This window comes from Mobula birostris, chromosome 30 (assembly GCF_030028105.1).
Source record: "Mobula birostris isolate sMobBir1 chromosome 30, sMobBir1.hap1, whole genome shotgun sequence".
Taxonomy (NCBI): Eukaryota; Metazoa; Chordata; class Chondrichthyes; order Myliobatiformes; family Myliobatidae; genus Mobula; species Mobula birostris.
Window position 1 is genome coordinate 8,950,098 of NC_092399.1, and position 21,873 is coordinate 8,971,970.

General features: G+C 44.2%; 1 protein-coding gene across 7 annotated transcripts in view; it reads left to right on the forward strand.

Moving 5' to 3' along the window:
* Window positions 1-21,873, forward strand: part of col8a2 (collagen, type VIII, alpha 2) — a 223,073-nt gene that overhangs the window by 155,444 nt on the left and 45,756 nt on the right. The gene's annotated exons all lie outside the window — the stretch shown is intronic.

The following is a 21,873-nucleotide window of genomic DNA, read 5'->3' on the forward strand; positions in this document are numbered from 1 at the left end:
CTGCTGTATTACAGACAACATTTATGACATTTGATTTGATGTATAAAGTTTAAACCAGGGGTCCATGGACCCATTGGTTAATGGTAAGGCTGGGAAACCCTGCTCTAGAGCATTGTGGGTAGTTTTCTGCTCCAGTTCTTGGTATTTTCTGCATTGGTGAACTGGGTACTTTGGGGTGGAATGGAAGCACTGCATACAATATTTCATCATGTAAATTTGACAAGCAAAGCAGAAAGTAAGTACATTTCAGAAAATCTTCAAGGGAGAATGCAATGTTGCAAGTGCTGCTTAAGTGGTTTTAATATTAACTCAAGAATTGTCGGCCTCAGCCGTGTGAACTTGAAATCCATCCCTGATCTGTGAACGCACACTGAGAATCGAAGGAGAGACTGGTATCCTCTGTTGGCCCCATCCCAGTAGTGGGGCCCAGGCTGCGCAGCTGCCTCTAAGGTTTTGTATTGTGCTGGATCTGACACCCGATATCAAAAGGATCTTAAGGTAAAGAAACCCTTAAGAGACAGTGATCATGATATAAGAACTTCTTCCCTGAGGCTGTGACACTGCTGAACCTCACATCACAGCGCTAAGCAGTATTGCACCCATATTGTACTGTCTCAGTACTTTTATATTTGCGTGCTGTAGCACTTACTTTTTATTCGCAGTTATTTTGTAAATAACACTATTCTTTGCATTTCCGGTCAGATGCTAACTGCATTTCACTCGCTTTGTATCTGTACTCGGCACAATGACAATAAAGTTGAATCTAATCTAATAAACATGAAAAAGCCTGCAGATGCTGGAAATCCAAAGCAACAAACACCAAATACTGGAGGTACTCAGCAGGTCAGGCAGCACCTATGGAAAGGGATAAACAGTCGAGGTTTGGGGCCGGGATCCTTCTTCAGAACTGGAAAGAAAGTGGGGAAGGTGCCAGAGCAAAAAGGTTGGGGGAGGTGAAGGAAGATAATTAGAAGCTGATGGGTGAATCCCGGTGGGTGGGAAAGATAAAGGGCTGGAGAGGAAGGAATCTGATAGGAGAGAGAGTGGACTATAGGAGAAAGGGGAGGAGGAGGGAACCCAGGGGAGGTGATAGGCGGGTGAGAAGAGGTAAGAGGCCAAAGTGGAAAGGGAGAGGGGAATTTTTTTTTACCAGAAGGAGAAATCGATATAATTTATTCTGCAGTTTGAAAGAGGAAGCTAATATCAGATGAATCAGTAATTCAGTGCAATAAAGGTAACAACACACAGTCATGAGTTCATTTCTGATGTCACCTGTAAGGAGTTTGTAAGGAAACCAATGGAATGCACAGGTTTCCTCCAGGTGCTCTGATTTCCTCCCACAGTCCAAAGACGTACCGGTTGGTAGGTCAATTGGTCATTGTAAATTGTCCCATGATGAGGCCAGGGTGAAGTCAGGGATTGCTGGGGTGATGTGGCTCAAAGGGCCGGAAAGGCGGATTCTGCACTGTATCTCTATATTAAATTAAAAAATAAATGAGAGAAAAGCTGGCCATTGGAGTTTAAAGTGTAGAGCAGCAATGGCTGCAGTTTCTGTGAGTGAGATGAAAAGTTTAAAGGGAACATAAGGGAAAACTTCTTCATTCAGAGGGTCGTGAGTGTGGAACAAGCTCCCAGTGCAAGTGGTGCGTGCGAGCTCAGTTTCAACATTTAAGAGGTTTGGATAGGTACATGGATGGTAGGGGTATGGAGGGCTACAGTCCCAGTACTGGTCGATGGGAGTAGGCAGTTTAAATAGTTCAGTATGGACTAGATGGGCCGAAGGGCCTGTTTCTGTGCTGTACTTTTCGATGACTCTAAAACTCCGAAGATACAGGATCAGTTCAGCTCAAAGTAGAAGAGGGATTCTAAAAGGGCAATGAGGTAACTATGGCTGACGAGGGAAGTCAAAGAGAAGGCACATAACATAGCACAAATTATTGGGAAGTTGGAGGATTGGGAACATTCATAAACCAACAGAAGGCAACTAAAAAAAAGGAAATGTGACAGTAAGCTAGCCAATAATATAAAATAGGATACCAAAAGACTTCAGAAATACAAAGAGGGAAAGAGAGGTGACAGTGGATATCTGACTTCTGGAAAAAGATGCTTGAGGGGTAGAAATGGGGAACAAAAAGTGTTCTTGCATCAAGTTCAAATATATTTAAATGTTTCTAAATGCAGAGCATACAGCTGGATCTTCATACCTTTCTTCGGTAAGGACCATATTGGAGGGCAGGGCCCGTGCAATGTACTGACTAGAACTGTCTGATTGTTCTTCAGATCTGGTGGGGGGAGATCAGTGAGATCAACACCCTGCACCCCTATGGCCTGGGTAAGAAATCCAGTCCAGGCTGCAGGCTTGATTCAGCATGAACTGGCCCACCATTTCTGTTCACTTACGTATGGAATTGTACAATGAGATATGCAACACTGAAGGAGCCATTTTGTTCCTCAATAAATAATCCTTTCTGTTCGTGCAGAACAATCACACAAACTCGTTGGCTTCATGCTTTCTATATCGGAAGCGCTGCTAGATTGTCAAGGCTCACACACTGTTGAAATAAGAAATTATTACATTCCATATCACATGGTTGGGTTCAGGTTGAAAGAGTTCCAAACCCACCCACCGGTCAGTCAAAGAATAAACACTTGGTATGCTAGATGCAAATAGATGGCTGTATATTGAACTAGTAATGTGCTGTCATCATCATTATGTTGAAAGGCTTCGACAGAGTGGATGTGGAGAGGATGTTTCCTATGGTGGGAGAGTCCAGGACCGGGGACACAGTCTCAGAATAGAGGGGCGTCCTTTTAGAATAGAGATGAGGAGGAACTTCTTTAGCCAGAGTGATGAATCTGTGGAATTCATTTCAACAGGTGGCTGTGGAGGACAACTGTTTATGTATATTTAAGACAGAGGTTGATAGATTCTTCATTAGTTCTTGATTAGTCAAGGCATGAAGGAATACAGGGTTAAGGCAGGAGACTGAGGCTGAGAGGAAAATGGATCAGCCATGATGAAATGGCGGAGTAGACTTGTTGGGCCAAATGGCCTAATTCTGCTCCTCTATCTTATGGTCCTTTTATGTGCTGTGTCCTATGATGTGGGTGATCATGGTCTCATGACCATAATTGTTCTTGGCAATTTTTTCTGCCGAAATGGTTTGCCATTGCCTTCTTCTGGACAGTGTCTTTATATGACAGATGACCCCAGCCATTATCAATACCCTTCAGAGATTGCCTGCCTGGTGTCAGTGGTCGCATAACCAGGACTTGTGATCTGCACCAGCTCTCAAAGGACCATCCCCCACCTGCTTGACCCTGAATGGAGTGGGGCTAAGCAGGTGCTGTACCTTGCCCAAGGGTGACCTGTAGGTAGCGGAGGGAAGGAGCATCTTACACCTCCTTTGGTAGAGACGTACCTCCACCCACCACCCTAATGTGTTATAAAAACACAAATTGTTGAATGATGTCAGTCAATGAAGGAAATATTTCACGATCTCCTCCATTCTGTACATAATTCTTCATTGCCCTCTGTTCAAGAGCCCAGTTGTAAATGAACAATAATTCATGAACTTTACACCGTTAAACTCCCTTCCTTAGTTTAGTCAGAATTTGCATATCTGTGGACAGCAAACCAAAGTAATTACAGGAATGCAAAATGATTAATAGTCCTCTGTCAGCTTTCAGGATCAAGCAATGCAAGCTCTGGAATTTCTTTTGTTCCCAGTCTAACACCTCCCTTTTCCCGGAGTCCAAATAGTTCCTGGAATAGTTCCAAGGTTACTGTCACTTTCCTGTCCCCCCTTAGTACGTGAGTCTTGGTTGAGAATTATTACAGGATATTGGCCTTGTGGGAACTTCTCACCAAATCTGGCTCTGATCTTTTCCAATGTCAACAAACATATGTTCCAGCATGTGTAACATAACTGTGATAAGGAATGGGATTCTTGGCTGATTTCTCACCCTCCCTTTCCTTGTCAGTGACCAGCTACCTCAGCAGGACGTTCAGTCTCGGCAGTCTCTGGCTTAGGTCATCTACATACATATTTCTTTCTCAGGAAATGAAACAAACATACAGGTCTTGTCAGCCTGGGTCATGTCCCATTGAGTACAACTTGGCAGCTTTGATGCAGGAGCATTACAGGACTCTCACGTTGGTCCTAGACTTCAAAGGTCTAAACTGAATCTTTTACAGCAATGGATTAGAAAATGAAAGTGCAAAGATGAGGAACCATCAGGGACAGAAGGCAAAATTTAAAAGGAGTAGTTTTCTACAGACAGGATTTCCCAGCAGCCAACCATTGTATTTCCACTCTCCATTCCCATTCCAACATATTGGACCCTGCTGGATCCCCTCCTCCTTCCCTTTCTCCTATGGTCCACTCTCCTCTCCTATCTGGTTCCTTCCTCTCCAGCTTTTCATCTTTCCTACCCTGCTGGCTCCACCTATCAGCTTTCCCTCCTTCCCCTTCCCTCAACTTTTGATTCTACTGTCTTCCCTCTTCCTTTCCAGTCCTGAAGAAACATTGACTCATTATTCATTTCCATAGATGCTGCCTGACCTGCCGAGTTCCTCCAGCATTTCCTGTGTGTTGCTTTGGTTTTCCAGCATCTGTAGAATCTCTTATCTTTATGTTGGTCCATGACTTCTTCTACTGTCACAATGAGCCTCTCTTAGGTTGGAGGAGCAACACCTCACATTCCATCTGAGTAGTTTCCAGCTTGACAACATGAACGTCAGTTTCTCTAACTTCCAGTAATTTCTCTCCACTTCCCTTTCTCTCCTTTTCCTCATATTAGCTCCATTCTTCTCTCTTCTCTTCTTCTCACCTGCCTACCTCCTCCCTCTGGTGCCTCTCCTCCTTCCCTTCCTCCCATGGTCCACGCACCTTTCCTATCAGATTCCTTCTTCTTCAGGCCTTTACCTTTTCCACCAATCACCTCCCAGCTTCTCACTTCATCCCTCACCTGACTTCACCTATCACCTGCCAGCTTGTACTCCTTCACCTCCCCCCCCACATTCTTATTCTGGTGCCTTCCCCCTTCCTTTCCAGTCCTGAGGGGTCTCGGCCTGAAATGTCGACTGTTTATTCCTCTCTTTAGATGCTGCCTGACCTGCTGAGTTCCTCCAGCAGTTTGCGTGTGTTGGTAAGAAAAGAGTTCGTTTTCTCTATTTGCTACCTGCTTTGTTCTCTATACTATTATGGCACAAGAGAGCAAGTCTCATTACAACTGAATTGAAATGTCCGGTGCTGTTCTGAAAATAACCGGGCCAAGCTAATAAGCAACAGTTGCTGAAGATTAACTGAACAGATTTGAGAAGTCCAAGGGTCAATAATTGGTTAAATTTTTTCTGACCCTGGGCCCACAGGGTGCAGTAAAATTCTTGCTACTGTCGTGTGTACATAATTAGAAGTTTATGTTTTCACTTTAGTTGTGCCATAAATTAAATTAGGATGACATGGTTTAGTTAACTTTCCCCATCAGGGCTGTGGTTGTGTCAGGACGGCTGATTAAGGACACGATAAGCTGATCTGCACACATCAGGAAGGTTTCACTTTCACTCCTGGTCTGTACTGAATTAACGGCTCTCAGCTAAGGCCAGGGACCGGGCAGGGGTCGCGGGTCCCACAACAGGCCTCAGCTCTCAGGGATTAAGAGGAGAAAATTTGCCAACGGCCTGTTAATCGTCGAGGAGAAGTTGCACACAGTCAATTACGCAATGCTGGCTCTGCCTGGATAAGCATGGGCTGCAAAAACAGTAACTGCAGAGGACACGAACCACAGCCATTAAACCCAGCCGAAGCATTGCACATGTTTCCTGATGGAGAAAGACTTCCTGTAATCATTACTTCCTTCAGTCAATTAAGGATTGGCCTGGGTTGGAGCAGGATCCTTCTGCCCTGAGCTCCATGGTGACAGCACTGCTAAGATTAATACACTGATACCTTGCTAAGTGCTTGGGATGTGTCCCCGGAAACAGTCACGATGAAAGGATTCATCTTAGCGCTATACATAGGTAGTGTTGTCATGCTGTCAAAAGGCGTGACTCCCTGCTCCGCTCCTGTGCCGGGATCCTGCACCCTGAAAACTTTCTCAGGTAGTATTTCCACATCAACGAATTGGCATTGAGTCATTGAGTACAGGTGTTGGGTCAATTGGAGAGAGAGGAACAGCTTCTTCCCCTCTGCCATCCGATGTCTGAATAGACAATGAAGCCATGAACACTCCCCCACTATCATTTTTCCCTCTCTCTTTGCACTAGTTAATTAGTCTACTTTTTAAAATATACTTACTGTAATTTATAGTTTTTATTGTTATGCATTGCAATATACTGCTGTCATAGAACAACAAATTTCATGGCGTGTGCCAGTGATATTAAACCTGATTCTGATTCTGAGAGGTGTAGCTCTGGAATGGGATGTGGGGCTCTGGTTTGCAGCTTTCTGCGTGTGGGCCTTTACTCTACCTGCTCCCTGTGCGAACAGACGATCTGGATCCCACCGTCCCCCTCGTCGCCCCCTGCTGCGGTGGAAGCTGCTGGTCTCTCCCAGTACAGTTCACTCCAGCTTGGAGATTGCTCTTCAGTAATGCTTTGAGACCCCGCCCCCCCCACACTGTTTGTTGGCGTGTTAAAAATAAATATATTCGAGACAGTTAGGTATTTTTGCATAGCAGGGGAAGTAAAGGTTATGCAGAAAAGGCTGCTGAATCCACAGCCAGGCACTACTGAATGGTAGAGGAGGCACGACAGGCCATTTGGCCTTCTCTTGCTCCTATTTGTTACGCCATTATTTCTTATTATTAGAGAAACCCCCAGGTTAGGTAGAGCTGAGTAAAGGAATGGGGAAGAGCCTTCCAGCTCCTTTGGTAGCGATGTATCTCAACCCCAGAGCCGGCTACGTACAGTAGATAAAGTAAAGAGACAGAAGCAGGCTCCTCAGTTTCTGCTACGGCAGACATGATGACATTCGTATGGCGATACCTGAGCATCATGCAGAGCAGACCCAGCCCAAGTTCCTCATACACCTTTACAGAAACTTCCACTGAGGTTCAATTGCAAAATGAGCCATAATTAGAAGCAAGACTGTGCCAGAGAACTTGCTCATGAGTCAGTCATCAGCACAAAGAAATAGCCGGGAACCACCCTTAAAACATGACAGGCTGCACTGACAGGACAAATGGGATTGTAAATCAGTTAGTAACAATTACGAGTGTACAAGGGAAGACCTCCTGTTGCCACTTTGACTCTTCATGGAGGTAAATGGTATTCCCAGTTCCACGAAACAGAAATGGATCTAATTCCTTGTCTGGAACCGTATCAGAACAACACTGGCAGATACCTAATACAGATAATCAATACAGATACCTAATACAGATAAATCAATACAGATACCTATTACAGATAATCAATACAGATACCTAATACAGATAAATCAATACAGATACCTAATACAGATAATCAATACAGATACCTAATACAGATAAATCAATACAGATACCTAATACAGATAATCAAAACAGATACCTAATACAGATAAATCAATACAGATACCTAATACAGATAATCAAAACAGATACCTAATACAGATAATCAATACAGATGCCTAATACAGATAAATCAATGCAGGTACCTAACACAGATAATCAGAACAGATACCTAATACAGATAATCAATACAGATGCCTAATACAGATAAATCAATGCAGGTACCTAACACAGATAATCAGAACAGATACCTAATACAGATAATCAATACAGATGCCTAATACAGATAAATCAGAGAGGTGCAGAGAATCGTAAATTTAGTCAGCTCCATCTTGGGCACTAGCCTACAAAGTACTCAGGACATCTTCAAGGAGCGGTGTCTCAGAAAGGCAGCGTCCATTATTAAGGACCTCCAGCACCCAGGGCATGCCCTTTTCTCACTGTTACCATCAGGTAGGAGATACAGAAGCCTGAAGGCACACACTCAGTGATTCAGGAACAGCCTCTTCCCCTCTGCCATCCGATTCCTAAGTGGACATTGAACCCGTGAACACTACCTCATGTTTTTGCATGATTTTTAATCTATTCGATATACATATACGGTAATTTATTTATTTTATTTATTTAGTATTGGTTTGCTCTTTTAAGGATCCTAGCTGTTTGCTATCGGTTACATTTAGGTTAATGTGGTTTACCACATGTTTTATACTTATGAAGACTTAACTCTGACGTTTGATGTTTATGAAGATTAGAATTCCCTGTCATCAGCAGCACACTGTAACTATTCCAGATAATGCTGCAGAGTTACACAGGGATACAGATAATCAATACTGATATGTAATTCAGACTAATCAGAATCAGATTGTTGCTGGCATTAGTTGTGAAATTTATTGTTTTGTTGCAACAGTAAGGCGCAGGCAAAAGGAATTACTATAAGTTACAATAATAAAAAAAATGCAGAAGTGAAACAGGGAGGTTCGTATCATTCAGAAATCTGATGGAAGAAGAGAAGAAGCTGTTCCTAAGCTGCTGAGCGTGTGTCTTCATCCTCCCTGATGGAGTAATGAAGAAGAGGGCATGTTCTGGATGGTGAAGGTCATTAGGAATGGTTGCCATGTTCTTGAGGCAACAACATCTTTTGAAAGTGTTGTCAATGCTGTTGAGACTTGTGTCTGTAATGGAGCTGGCTGAGACTGCAACTTCTGAAACCTCTGAAATCAGCATTCAGGCCTCGGTCCAAATTGTCAACAGCTTGCTGCTCTCCGTAGATGTTGCCTGACCCGTTGTGTTCCTCCAGCACTTCGTATGTGTTATTCAAGATTTCCTGTATCTGTGGAATCTTCTGTGTTTAATGTCAGGCTGGGCACGTCCTCCACTCCTACAAAATAAAACAGAAGAAAGGGAAATCAAGCATAGCCCTGTTTGGCATGGCACCGTCCCTTCCAGTACCAACAATGCACAGCCCTGCTTGGGACACCACCCTCTCTTCCAGTACCAACAATACACAGCCCTGCTTGGGACACTACCCTCTCTTCCAGTACCAACAATACACAGCCCTGCTTGGGACACAACCCTCTCTTCCAGTACCAACAATACACAGCCCTGCTTGGGACACCACCCTCTCTTCCAGTACCAACAATGCACAGCCCTGCTTGGGACACCACCCTCTCTTCCAGTACCAACAATGCACAGCCCTGCTTGGGACACCACCCTCTCTTCCAGTACCAACAATACACAGCCCTGCTTGGGACACCACCCTCTTTTCCAGTACCAACAATGCACAGCCCTGCTTGGGACACCACCCTCTCTTCCAGTACCAACAATACACAGCCCTGCTTGGGACACTACCCTCTCTTCCAGTACCAACAATACACAGCCCTGCTTGGGACACAACCCTCTCTTCCAGTACCAACAATACACAGCCCTGCTTGGGACACCACCCTCTCTTCCAGTACCAACAATGCACAGCCCTGCTTGGGACACCACCCTCTCTTCCAGTACCAACAATACACAGCCCTGCTTGGGACACCACCCTCTTTTCCAGTACCAACAATGCACAGCCCTGCTTGGGACACCACCCTCTCTTCCAGTACCAACAATGCACAGCCCTGCTTGGGACACCACCCTCTCTTCCAGTACCAACAATACACAGCCCTGCTTGGGATACCGCCCTCTCTTCCAGTACCAACAATACACAGCCCTGCTTGGGACACCACCCTCTCTTCCAGTACCAACAATGCACAGCCCTGCTTGGGACACCACCCTCTCTTCCAGTACCAACAATACACAGCCCTGCTTGGGACACCACCCTCTCTTCCAGTACCAACAATGCACAGCCCTGCTTGGGACACCACCCTCTCTTTCAGTACCAACAATACACAGCCCTGCTTGGGACACCACCCTCTCTTCCAGTACCAACAATGCACAGCCCTGCTTGGGACACCACCCTCTCTTCCAGTACCAACAATACACAGCCCTGCTTGGGACACCACCCTCTCTTTCAGTACCAACAATACACAGCCCTGCTTGGGACACCACCCTCTCTTCCAGTACCAACAATGCACAGCCCTGCTTGGGACACCACCCTCTCTTCCAGTACCAACAATACACAGCCCTGCTTGGGACACCACCCTCTCTTCCAGTACCAACAATGTTTGCTCTTTTAAGGATTCTAGCTGTTTGCTATCGGTTACATTTAAGTTAATGTGGTTTAACACATGTTTTATACTTATGAAGACTTAACTCTGACATTTGATGTTTATGAAGATTAGAATTCCCTGTCATCAGCAGCACGCTGTAACTATTCCAGATAATGCTGCAGAGTTACACAGAGATATGGTATTTTCGTCGATAACTCATAGTTCAGTTGGAAATTTAGAACAAACAGTCAGTTATTCTTAGTGAAGTTTTTTAGCCTGCTGGTAAATAAATATGTCTTTCTTTGAAAATTCCAATTTCTCTTTCTCCTTTTCGGTACTGTTTGGAGTACAGCTGTGGCCCAGTTCCCATAGATCAGTTCTTATGTGAAATTTGTCCCCTACAGTTCAGAATGATCCTGTTTCTGTCCGTCAGCCGCACAGCAAACTTCCAAAGCGAGAGCATTGCAGAGACTAACACTGTGCAGAGTACTAGAATACTGTCATGAGCCCTGGAGATGATTGAATCGTGCTCCTAGCATTTTGGAGTTGGGGTGGGGGGGTGGGAATCATTGTTGCCCATTTGGTCGAGACAAAGTTAGAATGAAATATTGAAGTAAGCTATTGAACTTTTTCTCCAGGAGTTATGCAGAAGATGTCATATGAATTGGCAGAGTGGAATGGTTAGGACAGGGGTCCTCAACCGTTTTTGCACTGCGGACCGGTTTAATATTGACAATATTCTTGCAGACTGGCCGACTGGGGGTGGGGGGGGGGAGATGGTGTTCAAGTAGGGTTAAATTCACCTCAACATGTCTTTCACAGTTAGGGTTGCCAACTTTCTCACTCCCAAATAAGGGACAAAAGTAGCAGTCAAATTCTGGGACACTTATGTTTACCCCGAGAAAGACTACCATGACCATGAAGCCTTGCGCGGGCACCTGTGTGCGCATGTGTGACGTGTGCAAGCGCGTATGTGCCAATTTTTTTTTCCACAAATCGGTTTTGGGAGATTCTGTTCAGTGAAACTACACTGTACATACATTATTTCTACTTTATATGGGCTGAGTATTTATCATATTAATCCTGCTTTTACTATATGTTAGTGTTATTTTAGATTTTATGTGATATTTAGTATGATTTGGTAGGTTATTTTTTGGGTCTGGGAATGCTCAAAAATTTTTCCCATATAAACCAATGGTAATTGCTTCTTCGCTACACGCCATTTCGGCATGATAGGTTTCATAGGAATGCTCTACCTTAGCGGGGGAAATACGGGACAAGGGCAGTCCCGTATGGGACAAACCAATTTAGCTCAATATACGGGATGTCCCGGCTAATACAGGACAGTTGGCAACCCTATGTTCAGGTTCAACAGTGCGTGACAGGGAGTGAGGGAAGGTGCAGCTGACTTGTATCGTTTCTTCACGGTCCGGTAGCACATGCTTTGCAGCCCGGTGGTTGGGGATATTAAAAGTCAGGAAATTATTAGTTTAATATTGTTTATTATTGTTGAGTTATTGATATTTATTAAGATACAGCGTGGATTAGTCCTTGCCAGGTCTTTAAAACATGCCAGCCAGCAATCCCCAAATTTAATCTGAGCCCATTCACGGGACAATTTATGCTGAACAACTAAATACACAATCTTTGGACTGTGGGAGGAAACCTGAGCACCCAGAGGAAACCCACGTCATCAGAAGAGAACACACAAACTCCTAATAGGCAGTGGCAGGATTTGAACCCAGGTCACCAGTACCGTAAACCGTTGTGCTAACCACTCTTCTACTGTGCTGGTCCATAATTCAGAAATACTGATGCAAGGAATAATGAGGGTTTCTTTTTAACCCAGTGGGCAGCAAAGATCTGGAACTCAGTACAGGAATGGATAGCCTAGGCAGAAATCCTGACTGCATTGAAAAATACTTGTAAAATAAACCTTAAGTACTGTGACTAACAAGCCTGTAGACCAAGAGCTTTAAGGTATGATTAGAACATGCAGCTATTTTCTATCTATAATGGGAGCTGAATGACTTCCATCCTCTACGAGGAATTTCTGTTCACAGAGATTCCATTATCAGTCAGCTTCATTGACTGATAATGAATGCTCTTTGGGAGAAGTGATACACTGTGATGGAAAGAGGAATAATTCACAGCACATAGTAATCTAACACCTGCCAGACATGATCGTGGTTATTCAGTAGTCAACAATGTACAATATTGCAAGGCAGATTAAAGAGTCAATTTTTTTCCAAAGGGAAAGATTATTCATGGAAAGATAGACTGTCTAGAGACAATAAGATCAAATTGTGTCAAGTCTCAGGAATGAAATAGCTTTGTCTGTGATTTTTATGCAGAAGTGATGTCTACTGAGATACATCCTAGGATGTGCTGGGACACATCATCATTGAGGTAACCTGGGGTCATCAGGTGTTTTGGGTCTTTCAACATCAGACACTCTTGCCCAAGTGACCGAGCCAGGGTTGATCAGACCCCGGCTTGTGTCCCAGCAGCATTGGTCCACTGGTCACACCTCTTGATCCATAGCCACTTGGAGGCTCGCTCAGCAGACTCTGTGATAGTCCTGATGGTTCTTTTCTTTGTAGCCCCCATAATGCCAAGGAGAGATTAGGTTCTGCCAGCAAAACCTCAACACCCACCTCTATAGGCTTGCATCATGCCGTCCACCCCATCCCTGGCACTGCTCTACCAGCTCCGCAATAGGCTAAACAAAGTTCCTTTATCAATTAGATGGCTTTTTTATACAGCTTTCAGTAAAATTCCTTTTAGACGTCACTCATTTGTATCTAACTATATAAAACATGCAGTACCCTGCAAAAGTCTCAGGCATCCTTGCTATATATATGTGCCTAAGACTATCCTGCCAAAGGGCCTCGGCCCGAAACGTCGACCGTACCTTTCCCCATAAATGCTGCCTGGCCAGTTCAGTTCCTCCAGCATCTTGTAGGTGTTGCTTTGATTTCCTGCACCCGCAGATTCCTCGCGTTTGTGATAATGAAATCATGATCAAAATATCAAAATAAACAAACTTGTGACATATGCGCTTTATTAACGCATTAAATAACGACTATACATTTAAAATCTAGGCAAGTTAAAATTAAACTTTATTTTTAAACTTTAATAAACTGTGGCGTGGTCTTTGTGATCACGTTCAATCTAGTAGCAGGTCTAATAACTACTATAATTTCACAGTGATGAGCGTAGACGATATATTGAGATATTTGTAACAGCTGTAATGTGATAGGAAGATATCTGTGATTTCTATCGGTGACGAAGTCGCAGGGACTGCTGGAACTACTGTGGTTTTTTGCTGACATTCATCAAGGAAGGAAATGCTAAATTTCAGTTAGAGGTTAGAGAAAATAAACAAGTAAATTTTTATCCCATCCAAGTTCACGGATAACCCTGGAATCTATCCATGGATCCCAAGTTAAGAACTCCCAGTCTAGACACTTTTCTCAAAGATCCTGTTTTCTGACATTTTCAGATATATTAATACAAGAGCTACAGACTAAACATCCGTCACAAATTAAAATGTATGTTTTAATAGTAAGAATCTATTTTGTTCCGTGATTTCTCTGCTTCGTGGAAGAAATACAACTCAGGCAAGTAACTTGAGAGGTGCTGATTGTGCCAAGGAAGAAACTTCACTCTGTGTCACATCGTATGAGCGACTGTGCTGAAAAACAGATGCATTTCAGCCCTTGCTCTTAGCACAGAAGGTTTAAAAACTTCAATATGCTGTGAGCAAAAATAATTTCACAAGGTTCTGTAACAGTGTTGAAGGAGCGTTATCTGCCTCTCCCTTGTTAGTGAGAGAGAGTGCCTGTGAGGTGTCAAAGCTGTTGGAGTGAGCAGTTAGTTTTTGATGGACTGTAGGCCAAGGCTTCTCTTTGGGGGCTTTGTTGTTGCTTTCAGGGTGGATGGTGGGAATGCCGATGTTAATGCTAGAATAAGTGAGGGGATGGGAAGGGTTGCGCTGCTCATGCGTGGGAGGGGGACAGGGGTCTTTGGGGTACCTACATTTTTTCTGTCATTCATTCTTTGGGGGTTTTCTTCTGTTTTGAGGATGTCTGGGGAGAGTAAGAATTTCAGGTTGTGTATTGTACATTAGAAACATAGGAATCTACAGCACATTACAGGCCTTTCGGCCCACAATGTTGTGCCGACCATGTAACCCACTCTAGAAACTGCTTAGAATTTCCCTACTGCATAGCCCTCCATTTTTCTAAGTTCCTTATACCTACCTAAGAGTCTCTGAAAAGACCCTATTGTATCCACCTCCATCACCACTGCTGGCAGTGTATTCCACACACTCACCACTCTCTGTGTGAAAAACTTACCTCTGACATTCCTCCTGTACCTATTTCCAAGCATCTTAAAACTATGCCCCCTCATGTTAGCCATTTCAGCCCTGGTAAAAAGCTTCTGGCTATCCACATGATCAATGCCTCTCATCTTATATCCCTCCATCAGGTCACCTCTCATCCTCCGTCGCTCCAAGGAGAAAAGGCCAAGTACACTCAACCTATTCTCATAAGGTACACCTTCCAATCCAGGCAACATCCTTGTAAATGTTCTCTATAGTGTCCACATCCTTCCTGTAGTGAGGTGACCAGAACTGAATGCAGTACTCCAAGTGGGGTCTAACTAAGGTCTTGTATAGCTGTAATGTTACCTCACATCTCTTGAGCTCAATCCCAGGCTTGATGAAGGCCATAGCATCGTGCGCCTTCTAAACAACAATGTCAACCTGCACAGCGGCTTTGAGTGTCCAGTGGACACGGAGCCCAAGGTCCCTCTGATCCTCCACACTGCCAAATCCATACCTTCTGGCATTAACGAAACCGTTGAACCATCATCACACAGAGGCATGAACACGATTTTACCAAGATCAGCAAGGAAAAGTATAAGGATGGTGCAAGTTATGTACACTTCAGTAATCAGAATGTGAGAGTGAAAAGCAATTCATTGGTGGGGTACCTCACCATCTTTAAATCAGTGGTCCAAGGGGCATCCACTGAGAATGACAGAGAAACTATCAGCTGTCAGTGTAGTAACGGAGAAAATCTTACATTCTACAAAAATCCAGAAGTTACTGTGAGCAATTTGGTCTTCTCCAGTGTAGTGAATAAATTGCTGAGAACTTCAGAGGTTCATAAACTGATCAACAAAGCAACTCGCACAAATGCCGGAGGAACTCAGCAGATCGGATAACAACCATGGAAGTGAAGAAACATTTCACTTTTCAGGCAGAGACCCTTCTCTGGGACTGGAAAGGAAGGGGGAAGACGTCAGAATAATGTCGGAGGGAGGGGAGGAAAGATTGCTAGAAGGTGATAGGTGAAGCCAGGTGAGCGGGAGAGGTCTGGAGAAGAAGGAATCTGATAGAAGAGGAGGGTGGACCATGGGAGAAAGGGAAGAAGGAGGGGCACCAGGTGGAGGTGATGGGCAGCAGAGGAGAAGAGGTAAGAGCCCAGAGAGGGGAATAGAAGAAGAGGGAGGTGGAGAGAAAAGAAAAAAAAATACTAGGAGGAGAAAACGATGTTCATGCTATTGGGTTTCGAGAATGAGCTGTTGCTCCTCCACCCAGAGAGCAGCTTTATTGTGACAGAAGAGGGAAGAGAACGGGAATGAGGATAGGAATTGGATGAAGGGTGTGGTCCGCAAACTGCTTGTGCTTACTGATAACCTGCTCACTGGCATCAAGTCAGAATCTTTCAGAACCGGCCTTCATCAAAGACTTCCTCCCAGCATAGGCCAAAAAGCCCTTGATGTCAGAGCAGCACTTGACTAACAGCAGCAGGTATGAAGCTGGTAACACAGAAGTCAGCGAGCATCAAGGGGAAGCGAAGCACTCCAATGGTCGGAGCCATGCATCTCACAAAGTACGAAGTGATGGCTGATGGAAGTCAATAATAAGGGCCTCAGGACATACGCTGCAGGAGTTCCTCGGATTAATGTTCTGGATCTAACCACCAGCTCTGGAGCAGCGGGTTAGCTGCCAGGGGTTGTGTGCCCAGAGAGCTGCGGTACGTCAAATTATCAGGTGAACGAGTAGTCTTTGGGCTACTGCGAGTACGTGTCTTTATTGATGCTCTGCTGCATGCTTGAGTGCTCGGTGGGGGATGTTGATGCTTTTTTGCTGGTGGGGGTGTTGGGGGTTGCTTGTGTGTGGGAGGGAGAGTTGGGGGGAGGCTTCAGGGTTTTAACGTTTTAACCGTCATTCATTCTTTGGAGCACTCCCCTGTTTTCGTGGACGTCTGCGAAGAAAAAGAATTTCAGGAGGTATATTGTATACATTTCTCTGACATTAAATGCACCTATTGAAACCATCAAACTCCACTAAAGGACAGAAGTGTAGATTGTCACTGGCATTGCATATTTCCAATCCCAATTCTTTAGTAAACAAAGCTGTCCAAAACGAAGCAAGACTTCGATAATACTCAGTCATCAGCTGAATGGGTACAAGGAACATTCATGAGCCAGGCAATGAACATCCCAACAAGAGAAAGTTCAACAACCTCACCTTAATATTCAATGAGTTTCCCACTGTCTGTATCCTGGGGGTCAACTCTGATGAGAAAGACAACGGGACCAGTCACATAAATACCAAAGTAAAATATTTGCATAATACATTTTGATTTTGCCAAGTTTATTTTAACATTCTTGTCAGGGAAGGCAGGAATGTTAGCTATGCCCTGTGAACCTACCTTCCCATCAACCATTTCTTGGCCATCTCTGAATCTCAGGACCAACTATACACACCTCTTTAAATGCCATTCATTTTTCAGCATTGGAAAGGTGAGTGCCCTGTTGTTTGTGGGAAAAGGCACCCTCCAGTGCTGGAGGACATTTCCGCTTCTCTGACCACGAGTACTTACTTATTGAACAAGGCTTTTCTCATCTCGTAAACAAAGATATCCATGAGGAGAAGGTGGAAGTCTCAAACAAGGCGAAATGTGATGTTATCAGGAAGATCAATTAAGAAAGTACAAAGGTTCATTTTATTATCAAACTATGTACACAGAATACAACTCTGATATTCATCTTCTCCAGATAGCCACGAAATACAGAAAAACCATGGAAGTCTTTGAAAGAGAAGGCCTCAACCCCCCACCCGCATGAAAAAGAAAAATAAAATTGCAAATCCTAGACTCCTCCTTTGCACAAAAACAGACAGATGGTCCACATGGAAAACAACAGCTAAAACATCAAGCCCCAACCCCTTCTCTCGCACAGAAAAAGCTAACAGATCCCCCACTTGGATAAACACGAACAAGAACATCAGACCCCAAATCCCCAACCCCTCGCTTGCCCACAAAGTAATGGTTTCAGGCTGAAAAGCAGCTGATCATTTAATTGTTTTCAACCCAAGTACAACTGTGTTGCTCTGCCTGAAGGAGGTGATGCTTCAACTCCTGTATCCTGGAGATTTGGTCGCCCCTGCTGGGTAATGGAGTGGATTTTCCCAGCCTATCACTGACAAATCGACATCGTGATGCCATCTACACCAATGACATCATCTCATTGGTGTGAGTGTTGATTTGAGGTTTCCTGTCGAAAGGGAGAAAATTTGGAACACTTCAGAAGAAGTTCTGTGGAAACGTAGCTTTAGATTATTATTTTACTGCATTTTTAAAATGAGCCTTTATTGACTTGAACTTGTTCCATATGCTCTTCATTCATAAAATATGAGCTGGCTAGGAGGCATCAGTAATGTGACAGAAATATAGAAGGGAGCCGCGCAGACATAAATACAGAGGGGTGCTACACTGGTATGGGTTGTCCAACCCTGTCTACTGATTTAGTCAGCTGGGAAAATAAATCTAAGAAATGTATTTTATAACACTTCACACAACTACCTACCTTCCAAAACATGCTCATGTTGTGTAGGTTTTGGACTGCACTTACCTCTGTAGTAGCAGGAAAGTCAGACTAATAATATTTTCATAAACTCCCAACACCTTAAAATATCTTAAATCACTAAGTAATGTTGAGGCAATGCCTTCATTTTAAAATTCTCACTCCTGTTTTTAAATCTCTGCGTGATTGATTGCTTCAAATGTTGTGTTTTGTATTGGTAGATGTCTATTTTGATTTATCAAGGTGTGGGGGGTGGGGGGTAGGTGGGTAGTGAAATTTAAACCAGTGTCGGGGAACTTGTTAAAATTGCATCTTGACATCTGAAGTATAAACACTAAACTACATGACATTCTCATGCTTTAAGACGTCTTTTGAGTCCATATGGCAACAAATTAGTTTCGTGTGCGTTGGCCCTGAGCTTGCTCTACCACTTGTGCAGAGCACGTGGAGTGTGTTTTACTCCTTTAGGGGCCACATGGGATTCTCCCTGGTGCTCTGGTTTCCTCCTGTATCCCAACGCTGTGCTGGTGGGTAGGTGGATTGGGTACTGTAAATTTTCCCCAGTGTACAAGGGAGATGGACACATGGGAGTGAAGAGATTGCAAGAAAATAAACAGCAGAATGGGATGGATGGGATTGTTCCACGTGCTGGCATAGAGTTAAAGCGTCAAGTAGCTTCCATTTTGTCAGAAAATCTCATTGTAGCCTCGATTCTACATTCCCTGTTTGTGGTAACCTTCTGCTCCCCGTATAGCAAGGTAGTGGAAAAATAGATACCGTAGCCATTTCGTGCCGTGTCATATGACTCGTATGACATGGACAATCGTGGTCTTCCCATGGCCGTGATTGTTCTTGACAAAGTTTTCTGCAGAAGTGGCTTGCCATTGTCTTCTTCTGGGCAGTGTGTGTGTGTGTGTGTGTGTGTGTGTGTGTGTGTGTGTGTGTGTGTGTGTGTGTGTGTGTGCGTGTTTATGGAGGGGTTGTCGAGGCAGAAAACTTGGCTGGAGTTTGGACTTAACCTAGACTCTCTTTTTTCAACAAACATAAATACAAACGGCCAAAAGTGTCCTAAATTTTCTAGGACAGCACTATTCACGCTTACCAACACAATGCTGCAGCTTTCCTCTTCCTGCTCACTCCTGGCACGTTGAAACGATGTAGAAGACACTGATTTCTGAAGTTAACTTTAGAGCAGGCAGGGATGGTGAACCTTTCTGAGCGCATGTACCCAAATTAGCGATGATTTTCTAAAAGTCTCTCTTGCATGTCATGGTAATCTTGAGCTGAGATTATCATTGATAAAGTAATTAGTCATAGTCATAGTCATACTTTATTGATCCCGGGGGAAATTGGTTTTCGTTACAGTTGCACCATAAATAATTAAATAGTAATAAAACCATAAATAGTTAAATAGTAATATGTAAATATGTAAATTATGCCAGGAAATAAGTCTATGACCGGCCTATTGGCTCAGGGTGTCTGACCCTCCAAGGGAGGAGTTGTAAAGTTTGATGGCCACAGGCAGGAATGACTTCCTATGACGCTCGGTGTTGCATCTCGGTGGAATGAGTCTCTGGCTGAATGTACTCCTGTCGCCACCCAGTACATTATGTAGTGGATGGGAGACATTGTCCAAGATGGCATGCAACTTGGACAGCATCCTCTTTTCAGACAACACCGTCAGAGAGTCCAGTTCCATCCCCGCAACATCACTGGCCTTACGAATGAGTTTGTTGATTCTGTTGGTGTCTGCTACCCTCAGCCTGCTGCCCCAGCACACAACAGCAAACATGATAGCACTGGCCACCACAGACTCGTAGAACATCCTCAGCATCGTCCGGCAGATGTTAAAGGACTTCAGTCTCCTCAGGAAATAGAGACAGCTCTGACCCTTCTTGTAGACAGCCTCAGTGTTCTTTGACCAGTCCAGTTTATTGTCAATTTGTATCCCCAGGTATTTGTAATCCTCCACCATGCCCACACTGACCCCCCCAGATGGAAACAGGGGTCACTGGTACCTTAGCTCTCCTCAGGTCTACCACCAGCTCCTTAGTCTTTTTCACATTAAGCTGCAGATAATTCTGCTCACACCATGTGACAAAGTTTCCTACCGTAGCCCTGTACTCAGCCTCATCTGCCTTGCTGATGCATCCAACTATGGCAGAGTCATCAGAAAACTTCTGAAGATGACAAGATGACAAGACAAGACTATTGTTACATTAGTAATCATGGACTTTCTAAAGGAAAAAAAGGATGAGTCCTGGTTCTTGTTTATGCTTATTCATTATTTTCTATTAATAAAATTATAACAGAGTTTGTTAAAAAATAATTCGCTGCTTCATTTGGCAGCAAAGATAATCATTCCCATAGTAGGGAAGTCTAGGGCAAGAGGGCACAACTTCAAGATTGAATGACGTCCATTTAGAACAGAGATGTGGAGAAATTACTTTAGTCAGAGGGAGGTAAATCTGTGGGATTTGTTGCCACGAGTGGCTGTCGAGGCCGAGTTATTGGATGCATTTAAGGCAGAGATAGATAGGTTCTTGCTTAGCCAGGGTATCAAAGGGTATGGGGAGAAGGCAGGGGAGTGGGGATGACTGGAAGAATTGGATCAGCCCATGATTGAATGGCGGAGCAGATTCGATGGGCCGAATGGCCAACTTCTGCTCCTATATCTTATGGTCTTATGGTCTTATCATTGTGTACCTTTTCATTAAGGGTGGGGTTTAAAGAATCAAAGGGGGGGGGCTCTGCATGCAGTGTGCTAGGAAAATATTTTCTACGTGCCATCTTGGGCAAAGATTTTGCCACTCCTTCCCTTAAGGATGCCAGTCTCATACATTGTAATTGGTAGGTGACACGAGGGGTTGGGGCACGTCTTTGGCAGGTCTTTCTTTTCTCTTCCCCTATCAATAATGACTGATCTAACCTCTAGTGCTGGTATTCTTCAGGAGCTGTTGGTGTGAGTACCCTTGGATCCATTTCCTCAGTGCTCTTCATTGAAGCAAATTCAGAATCAAGAGGAAATCTGCAGAATCTGGAAATCCATGTGCCACAAAAGCTGGAGGAACTCAGCAGGTCAGGCAGCATCCATGGACAAAAGTGGACAGCCGACGTTTCGGGCCAAGACCCTTATCTAGGACAGAGAGGGAAGGAAGGAGGTGCCTGAATTAAATGGTGGGCTGGCTAGAAGGTGATAGGTGAAGCCAGGTTGGTGGAAAGGAGCTGGAGAAGAAGGAAGCTGATAGGAGAGAAGAGAGGACAAGAGGAGAAAGGGAAGGAGGAGGAGACCCGGGAGAAGTAACTGGCAAGTGAGAAGAGATAAAAGATCAGAGTGGGGAATTAATTAATTGGGGGGGGGTGAAATTCTGTTCACTGGAAGGAGAAATAATGTTCATGCCATCAGGTCGGAGGCTACCCAGACGGAATATAACGTGTTGCTCCTCCACCCTGAAGGTGGCCTCATCTTGGCACAAGAGGAGGCAATGGACCTACACATTGGAATGGGAATTAAAATGTTTAGAATGCTTTAGGATTCGGAATGCTTTCTGCAGCCTGTATATTCCAGACCAAGAAAGACTGTATGAACTATTAGCTGCTGAGCAAGTATCATTTCTGCTTTCTGGCGCTCAACGGGGAATCGTAAATGAAGGCTTGTATCATTTCTAATGCTAACTACTCTCCAATTTTACCAGCAAAAATGACAGACGCAATCTTTTGAATGGCTATTTGCTTCTGGATCACTGGCCTTTCTACTGTAGGCTAGGAACAGCCTGCTCCCTGATCTTCAGCATCAGCTCTGCTTTCCTGATCCACTTCTTGCCCAAGGCTAACCTGAAGGCTAGCAGAGAGAAGGAGA